We start from the raw sequence: 9,646 nt of genomic DNA, 5'->3' as shown, positions 1-9,646 counted from the left end.
CCAGAGTGCCTCATTGTGACCGCTCTGGACAGCACTCTCAACTCAGATGCACTGGCCAGGTAGACAGGAAAAGGCCTGCGAAATTTTGAATTTCATTTCCTGTTTGCCCAGCATGGAGAGCACAGGTGACCATGCAGAGCTCATCAGCACAGGTAACCATGATGGAGTCCCAGGATCGCAAAAGAGCTCCAGCATGGACCGAACGGGAGGTACGGGATCTGCTCGCCATATGGGGAGATGAATCCGTGCTAGCTGAACTCCGTTGCAGTAAACGAAATGCCAAAACATTAGAAAAAAATCTCAAAGGGGATGAAGGAAAGAGGCCATAACAGGGACGCACAGCAGTGCCACGTGAAAATGAAGGAGCTAAGGCAAGCCTACCACAAAACCAGAGAGGCAAACGGAAAGTCCGGGGCAGAGCCGCAGACATGCCGCTTCTACGGTGAGCTGCATGCCATGCTAGGGGGTGCAGCCACCACTACCCCAACCCTGTGCTTTGACTCCATCAATGGAGAATCACGCAACACGGAAGTGGTTTTGGGGGACGAGGAAGATGATAATGAAGACAATGAAGATAGCTCCCAGCAAGGAAGTGGAGAAACCGGTTTCCCCAACAGCCAGGATACGTTTTTCACCCTGGACCTGGAGGCAGTAAACCCTGAACCCACCAAGGAACGCTCCCAGACCCTGAGGGCGCACAAGGGACCTCTGGTGAGTGTACCTTTGTAAATATTACACATGGTTTAAAAGCAAGCGTGTTTAATGATTAATTTGCCCTGGCATTTGCAGCCAGTGCAGCTACTGGAAAAGTCTGTTTACGTGTATGGGGATGGAGCGGAAATCCTCCAGGGACATCTGCAGAAAGCTCTCCTTGATGTACTCCCAAAGCCTTTGCAAAAGGTTTCTGGGGAGGGCTGCCTTATTCCGTCCGCCATGGTAGGATACTTTACCACGCCAGGCCAGTAGCACGTAGTCTGGAATCATTGCATAACAAAGCATGGCAGCGTATGGTCCCGGTGTTTGCTGGCATGCAGACAACATCCATTCCTTATCTCTCTTTGTTTTCCTCAGGAGAGTCACCTGGTTGAAATGGGGTGATTTTATTAAGGGGACATTAAGAGGTGCCCATTCCTGCTCGGCTGAACAGAAATATTCCCCTCTGTTAGCCACGCGGTGTGGGGGAGGGGTGAAGTTATCTCCCAGAGAATTTGGGGGTGGAGGGGTGGGAGAGGTTAGCTGGGTTTGTGCTGCATGTTAACCCGGAAACCGCAGCCCCTCCTTTTACATTGCAAACCCATTTTAAATGGCCAACCCAATGGGTCCTTGGTATGGGAAATGAAGGCGCTGCTGTTTGAAACCATTCCCACATGTTGTGAAGGTTAAAAAAGCCAAAAGACTGTGGCTTATCATGGCTGCCTGCAAGCCGAAATCTGTTGCCTGGCACTGCGTGAGTGATCTCTCACACCAAACCAGCAGGCCCTCAATACAAGAGGAAAAATGCGACCTTGTAATGAAAGCACATGCGCTATGTAATGTGAACAGCAAAATTTAACGTGAATGAGTGTACCCATTGTTCTCTAATGTGTGTCTTTTTAACCACCTCTCCCTTTTCCTCCACCAGCTGCAAATGTTTCTCCTTCGCAGAGGCTAGTGAAGATTAGAAGGAGAAAAAGGTGCACTCGGGATGATATGTTCTCTGAGCTCCAGATGTCCTCCCACGCTGACAGACCACAGCAGAATGCGTGGAGGCAGACAATGTCACAGTGCAGAAAAGCACAATATGAACGAGAGGAGAGGTGGCAGGCTGAATCGCGGGCTGAAGAGAGCAAGTGGCGGGCTGAAGAGGATAGGTGGCATCAGATTGCTGACAGAAGGCAAGAGTCGATGCTCCGGCTGCTGGAGCATCAAACTGATATGCTCCAGCATATGGTTGAGCTGCAGGAAAGGCAGCAGGAGCAGAGACCGCCGCTACAGCCCCTGTGTAACCAACAGCCCTCCTCCCCAAGTTCTATAGCCTTCTCACCCAGACGCCCAAGAACACAGTGGGGGGGCCTCCGGCCACAAAGCCACTCCACCCGAGAGGATTGCCCAAGTAACAGAAGGCTGGCCTTCAATAAGTTTTAAAGTGCAGTGTGTCCTTGTCCTTCCCTCCTTCCTCACCCCACCCAGCGCTTCCCTCCTCCCCCACCACTCCCAGACTACCTTGGCAGTTATCCCCCTATGTGTGTGATGAATCAATAAAGAATGCATGAATGTGAAGTAAAATGAGTTTATTGCCACTGCAAGCGGTGATCGAAGCGGGAGGGACGTGTGGTTAGCTTACAGGGAAATAGAGTGAGCCGGGGGGATACTCCAGGATAATGCGCATGGTGTTCATAGTGCTCATAATTGCTGCGGTGATCTGAGTGGGCTCCATGATCCCAGTGCTATGGCGTCTGGGCTGAAAAAAGGTGCGAAACTATTGTCTGACGGAGGGAGGGAGGGGGCGACTGATGACATGGCTTACAGGGAATTAAAATCAACAAAGGTAGCTGTGCATCAGGGAGAAACACAAACAAACAACTGTCACACAGAATGGCCCCCCCAAAGATTGAACTCAAAACCCTGGGTTTAGCAGGCCGTTGATTTCATGGAAGGAGGGGGAAGCAAATGAATACAGAACAAATCTGGTTCATCTATCTTTTACATCTTAGGCTGGCAGCAGACGGTGCAGCATGACTGATCGCCATCGGCAACTTCTGGGTGCCTGGCAGAAGATACTGCATTACGATCGCTAGCCATCATTGTCAAGATGGTGCAATAGGACTGCCGGCAGGACTGAGTCTCCAGGAGACAAAACCTGTCTGCCCTGGCACCTCTGACCGAACTCACTGAGGAGTACGACGACGACGGATACCAATCGTAATACAGCATCTGCTGCCAAAAGGCAAGGAGCTGCTGCTGTATAGCAATGCAGTCCCACGTCGGCCAGCACCCAGTATGCCGATGACGGCTACCAGTCATACTGCATCGTCTACTGCCAAAAGGCAATTAGCTGCTGCTGTTTAGCAATGCAGTCCCACGTCTGCCGGCACCCAGATGACATAGGGTGACGGTGAGCTGAGCTGAGCAGGCTCCATGCTTGCCGTGGTATGTCATCTGCACAGGTAACCCAGGAAAAAAGGCGCAAAACGATTGTCTGCCGTTGCTCTCACGAGGGAGGAGGGGAGAACACCTGACGACATGTACCCAGAATCCCCACGGCACTGTTTTTGCCTCATCAGGCATTGGGATCTCAACCCAGAATTCCAATGGGCGGCGGAGACTGCGGGAACTGTGGGATAGCTACTCACAGTGCAACGCTCTGGAAGTTGACGCTAGCCTCGGTACTGTGGACGCAGTCTGCCGACTTAATGCACTTAGAGCATTTTATGTGGGGACACACAAAATCGACTGTATAAAAACGATTTCTAAAAAAACAGCTTCTATAAATTCGACCTAATTTTGTAGTGTAGACATACCCTTAGGCAAATGGGAATAAAGGTGAAGTGATTTAGCCAAGGTCAAACAGCAACTGTTTCTTGGTAATCTCACAAGTATCATTAGCAGCTCAAAATGATAAACCTCACCTAGCTATGCTAACGAGCAAGAGTTCACAATGCCTGCACCAATACTGTTGTGGATAAACTGTTCCTGTATTGGCCACCATTATAATTTTTTCTCATCCATCCATCTTACTTAGCCTGGAAAGATTGAGACAGCAGGTACACAGTACAAAACTGAAATTCACTATCCACCATATGGCAGCAGCCAGGCCCTTCATTTGAATTAGTTTTTTTTTTTTTGTCTTCCCTCCCGCCCCCCACTGTCATGAAACCTCTGTAAATATTTTAGGCCATCCTTTTCTATTACGATTAGAATTTGCAAAACTCATGAAGCTGCCAAGTCCCTATTTAGTAAGTCTGATTGTTGCTCTTGTGCAATAATAGTACACCTCTACCCCAATATAATGCGACCTGATATAACATGAACTCGGATATAATGCGGTAAAGCAGCGCTCTGGGGGAGGGAGGGGGAGGGCTGCACACTCCGGCAGATAAAAGCAAGTTCAGTATAACATGGTTTCACCTATAACGCGGTAAGGTTTTTTGGCTCCTGAGGACAGCGTTATATCAGGGCAGAGGTGTATTTGTATATATTTGGAAAGGGCAAATCTGGACATTGTATATTTTGTCTAAACTTACTAAAAAGAATAGTCTAGTTATTTATATTGCACACATCACAGTGGTATCTGAGTGTTATTTAGGAGACAAGCGTTAAACGCAAACAAGCAGAAAGGCTGATCTACATTCCTCCCTTGCATATGCCATTTGGATGCACTGCTTCCTTACCCATCTGCCCCCACAGACACAGAAAGCTACTGCAGAGAGATTTTCTTAATCTCACTCTGAACATGCCACAATTCAGGGTAATTCTGATGCCTTGTGAGGTACATACCAGGTTCCATGCAAAATCTCATTCTCTATCCTGGGCCCCAAATTAAGTTATCATGGTCATAGTGAGGAAACCCCTGATATACAAATAACTGCAAGTGTCTGTCTCAAGAACCATAGGTGCTGGAACTAGGAGTACTGGGGGTACAGCAGCCCCCCTAGCTTGAAGTGGTTTCCATCATATACAGGGTTTACAATTTGGTTCAGTGGCTCTCAGCACCCCCACTATACAAATTGGTCCAGCAGCCCTGCCAAGAACTGGGATAAGATTGAAATCTCTGGCATCAATATTTAATGGCCTAGTTTTTTTCCCCTCTAGGTATGAAGTCATTTTTGTAAATCTAGAATGGCACAATCTGGAATTTAATTCATGTGAAAGTTCTTGAGGTGGTGGCTTTGGTAGAGAGTTGCTATATCTTAATGTTGCCAACTAAAGAGAAAAATTGGATCAAATTTTGTCTGAGTGTTATTTAAAAAATCCTGTCTGCTCTCAATTGGAGCAATTTCTCTTCTAAACCAGAATAGTGCTACCGAAGCCAAACTGCCCTCTGATCCACACACACTACCACTGAAGTCAAAGAAATACAGGAATGATCAGACCCATAGACCCATGGTCCATCTATCTTGTTTGACAGCAACCAGCACCAGATGCTTCAGAGAAAGATGCAACAAACCGCAATTAGGCAGATGTGGGGTCATCTACTCACAGCACATGTAAAAAGAATTTGGCTCATGTTTAAAAAAAAAAAAGTAAAGAGGAAAAACATTTAGATCACTGGTAACTCTGCCTCTTGGGCACCATCACCACGCTGAGAATAAATTATAAGAAAAAGTTTACCTTCATTCAAATTCACAGCTCTGTAAGAGTGAGGTAAGCTGCTCAGTATAAGACCCTACTGCTTTATTTCTCAGGAAAATAAAGTAGAAATGACTAACTAGAAGAAACTTCTATTTATGTCAGACAGTATGTCTGAAAAATAAACATTTTTGTTGTACCGAAGCAGCTTATCACTAATGGCAAATCACTAAAATTACCACATTGCGGTTTTTTTAAAAGGATGCCAGGAACATGCTTGTTTAAGATTATCACATGGCCAATGTCTCCGCATCATTGGTTTTGTTTACGTTATTTGCAAGTGTCAACCAACGTGGTTGTCTTTGGAAACTGCACAAGGGAAAACATCTGCTAGTGTTGCTGTTCCAATAAGAGACTTGTCCAATCCAGTTCAGACGTATAAAAGCAATTTCAGACCAAGCTCATGTCTTTTATATAAGCTTACTGGAGTTATCAAACCAGTTTTCAATACTGTGAAAATAAAACTAACATCTAGGAAGGTTTCTTTTAGAAAAGAGGTATCACTTGTGCAACAACACCTAAACAAATACTTGTGATATGACAGGTATTCAAGGTTGCTAAGAAACCCAAATGCCTTCTGAAGTTCTTTGGATGCATACAACAAAACTAAACCCATACTACACACCTTAACTCAGGCAGCTAGCATGCTGAGATCACCGCCTGTCATGCTGACCAATATCGTCTAAGTGTTTCCTTGTGCTCCCAGTCAGCCGAAACCTACATGTTGTCTCCTGTCTTGGGCCTGATCTACATTGAAAAAAGTTTTACTGGCATAGCTATCTCAGTAAGGAGTGTGATTTTTACTGGTGTATCTATGCCATTAAAAGCTCTAGCGTATAGAAGGTATAGCAATATAACTATGCTTGTTCTGATATGGTTTATGCCGGTTGCTTGTACCAACATAAGAATGTTTATACCAGTATAGGTTCATCCATGTTAGAGGGTTTTGCTGGTATAAGCGGGTCTACACACTAGGAGGGGCCTGCTAGTGGATGCTGGGCACCCACTATTTTTTTCCTCATGGGTACTCCAGTAGTCAGCACCTATGCTAACAGGTACCTAGATAGGCCACTTATTATTAAGGCAAAAAAGCCGCATAAAGCTCCTTAACACTTTTAGGTTTTTCCTTAATTCAGCCAAGTCTGGTTAACTATGTTTTTTCAGCACAGGCATTTAAACCAAATAACTGAAATACTAGAAGGTGAGCACAGGAAAACAAATGGTGGTAAGGAAGGAAAAAGCATGTAAAATAGAAAGCTCTTTGTTCCTATGTAATAATTCAGGAAAGAGATGTTTAGAAGGAGAAGAATGAGATCTCAGGAAATTTCTGCATCAAAATTGGTGTACTTCTGTATTCTGTTCACACTGTAATGGGCCAAGAAGTGCACAAGGAAAATGTTATAACTTTCTGTAATTATTCCCAAGTGTCACTTATAAGATTAAGGCATTATGGTGCACAAACCAATTGGGAATCTAAAAATTAAAAACACAAGGTAACACTGGCAGATAACAGAAGATGTTAATGTCTTCGTGGTAAGGCCTAAGGGAATATTGGGCTTCCATTGAAACAAAGAAAATCTTAAGGAAAAAAACAGAAAAGAAAAAAAGTGAAAACAGCTGAATGAGTATTGTGAAGAAAAATTTAAGCTAGTCCCAAATCTCTCCGAATAGGATTTAAGTACTCTTAGCTCCTTAATGCATTAAATGCCACTTTGATAATCAGATTCAGAATATGTCCTTTAAGCCAGTGGTTTTCAAACATTTTTTTCCCCCCATGGACCACTTGAAAATTGCTGAGGGTCTCAGCAGACCACTTAATGATCTTTCCAAATGTTTTTGTACCATTAGCTAACTATTGTAAAGCATTTTGAATAAAAAGTGCTATACTAAAAAAAATAAACTTTTTTTGTTCTACAAATAAAAGCACACATCTCATATTTTAATATCAGTAGTCTTACCTTTCTAATGTGATGGATGTGCCCTCTCTCCCCTGCTGCGGCAGCCTCCAAGCTCAGGCTGGGAAGAAAGGGGGTGGTCTCTCCCTCCCTCCACCGCCACAGCAGCCCCTGAGCTGGGGCTGGGAAGGAGGAGGGTCTCGCCCCAGCAGCCGCAGCCCTGGAGCTGGGGAAAGTCGCCTGTTTCTCTGGCCACCGCAGCCCTGCACATCCCAAATTCCCCCCATCCCCTCTTCTCACCCCACTGCCCCCTCCCACCTACTCCCTATTCCCCCCAAGGCCACCACCTCACCTTACATGTGAGGCTTCTCCAGGGTCCATGCACCTAATTAGTGGATCCATGCCTGCGCGGCTCCACTAATTAGGTGGGTGGCCCTTCATTCTCTCGTGTGTGGCTGCCGAGGCGCACACCTTAGAGGGAACTATCCGTGGACCACCTGAATAGAGCTCACTGACCACAGTTTGAGAACCTCTGGTTTAAGACATATACATAGCTATGGACATTAAAATTTCACAGCTGCATTGTTCTGTATTCTTTTAAAAAAATTATTCTTGTATTGCCTAAAGTTCCGAATCAGGTCCCAGGTCCCACGCAGTAGGCACTGTACAAAAATAGTAACGGGGAGACTGTAAACACTTCTAGTTACGCTCTGCCCTGAACAGACAGACAGAAGGTGGGGGAAAGGTGTAACATATGCAGAGTCATCCTGACAATGAATGGGTAGCAGGTTAATTCTTTGTGGCGAGAATGGGTTAATAAGAGCATGGGAACGGCAAAAGAAAGGCCAATACTTGAGGGACGTGACTGAGTGATATGCAATTCGATGTTGTACTTTGGCCTATATATATATATATATATATATATATAAAAAAAGGGACAGTGTTGATATAGTGCCCTTTTTCCCTTTTTTATATAAAATATAGACTCTGTCTATGCACAATATATGAATTCTGTTTGAGATTATGAACTCAAATAGCTAAGCAGCAGTTCTGCAGAAAAGGACCTGGGGATTACAGTGGACGAGAAGCTGGATATGAGTCAGCAGTGTGCCCTTCTTGCCAAGGAGGCTAACAGCATATTGGCCTGCATTAGTAGAAGCATTGCCAGCAGATCGAGGGAAGTGATTATTCCCCTCTATTCGGCACTGGTGAGGCCACATCTGGAGTATTGTGTCCAGTTTTGGGCCCCCCGCTACAGAAAGGATGTGGACAAATTAGAGAGAGTCCAGCGGAGGGCAATGAAAATGATCAGGGGGCTGGGGCACATGACTTACAAGGAGAGGCTGAGGGAACTGGGCTTGTTTAGTCTGCAGAAGAGAAAAGAGTAAGGGGGGATTTGATAGCAGCCTTCAACTACCTAAAAATGGGTTCCAAAGAGGATGGAATTCTTTGTATGCTTAAACCAGTGTGATTATCTGGACTGCAAGTCTGGGTTGTGTAAACATTCTATCAAGACTCGCCGACATTTGAATACATCTATCTGGATACGCTAAAGGTGGTGGTCAAGCCAAGAAAACTGGTTCTGCTTAAGTGGGCTGGTAACTAAGCAAGGGACCACCTGGGTGGGACTTTGGTTATCTGACAAGGTTAATTATAGTGTGGGTGGGGGCAAAGGAGACTTGAAGTTACAAAAGAAAAGGTCTCTCACTGGCCATTTGTGGGGTGGGGAGGTATGAGGACAACAACCACAACAGAAAGAAACTGGCTGCAGGACACAGACACACTACGCTATGATTTGGAGGAGAAGCAATGGGATGGGAGGGGAATCCTGGACTCCCTACAGTGCTCTCGCCAGATCCCAAAGAATCCTCAAGTGAGGAGAGGAAGCTGATGCGGGGAATGGTGTATAGGTGTTTTATTGTTTCTGTCTAAATTTGTATATCCCTTGTGCTGTCTAAGATAAAGACAAGTTTTGTTAGGAAACTTCCAAAGCTGGTGTCTGTTTGCTTTATCTACCACATGTCCCTGGAGAGGTAAACGATAACCCAGAGTCCCCACAAGGTTCGAGCTTTGGGAAGGGATGTGCTTAAGGAGTTGGGGTAGGGTGGGGTGTCCCAGTTCCATGAAGTGGTGACAAACAGAATCTATACCCAAAAAGTATGCCAAAGACAGACAGTGGTGGAGCCTACCCATACTAAGGGAAGCTTAAGAATACACAACTACAGCATGGTGAGACCCAAACACAACAGCCTTGTGAGTGTCCAGAAGGGGAGCTCCATGAGCGCCGTGACAATAATATTAGAAGGTTAGTGATTTTTAGATTGAAGGTGGGATTTGAACAAAATGTCTGGCCTCCATAGTGAGCGCCTGCAGAGAAACATGCAAGTTTAACTGTATCAGATGCTATTGACCATTCACTGCAC

Source organism: Trachemys scripta, chromosome 1 (assembly GCF_013100865.1).
Source record: "Trachemys scripta elegans isolate TJP31775 chromosome 1, CAS_Tse_1.0, whole genome shotgun sequence".
NCBI lineage: Eukaryota > Metazoa > Chordata > Testudines > Emydidae > Trachemys > Trachemys scripta.
Note: the sequence above shows the minus strand (reverse complement) of the source record.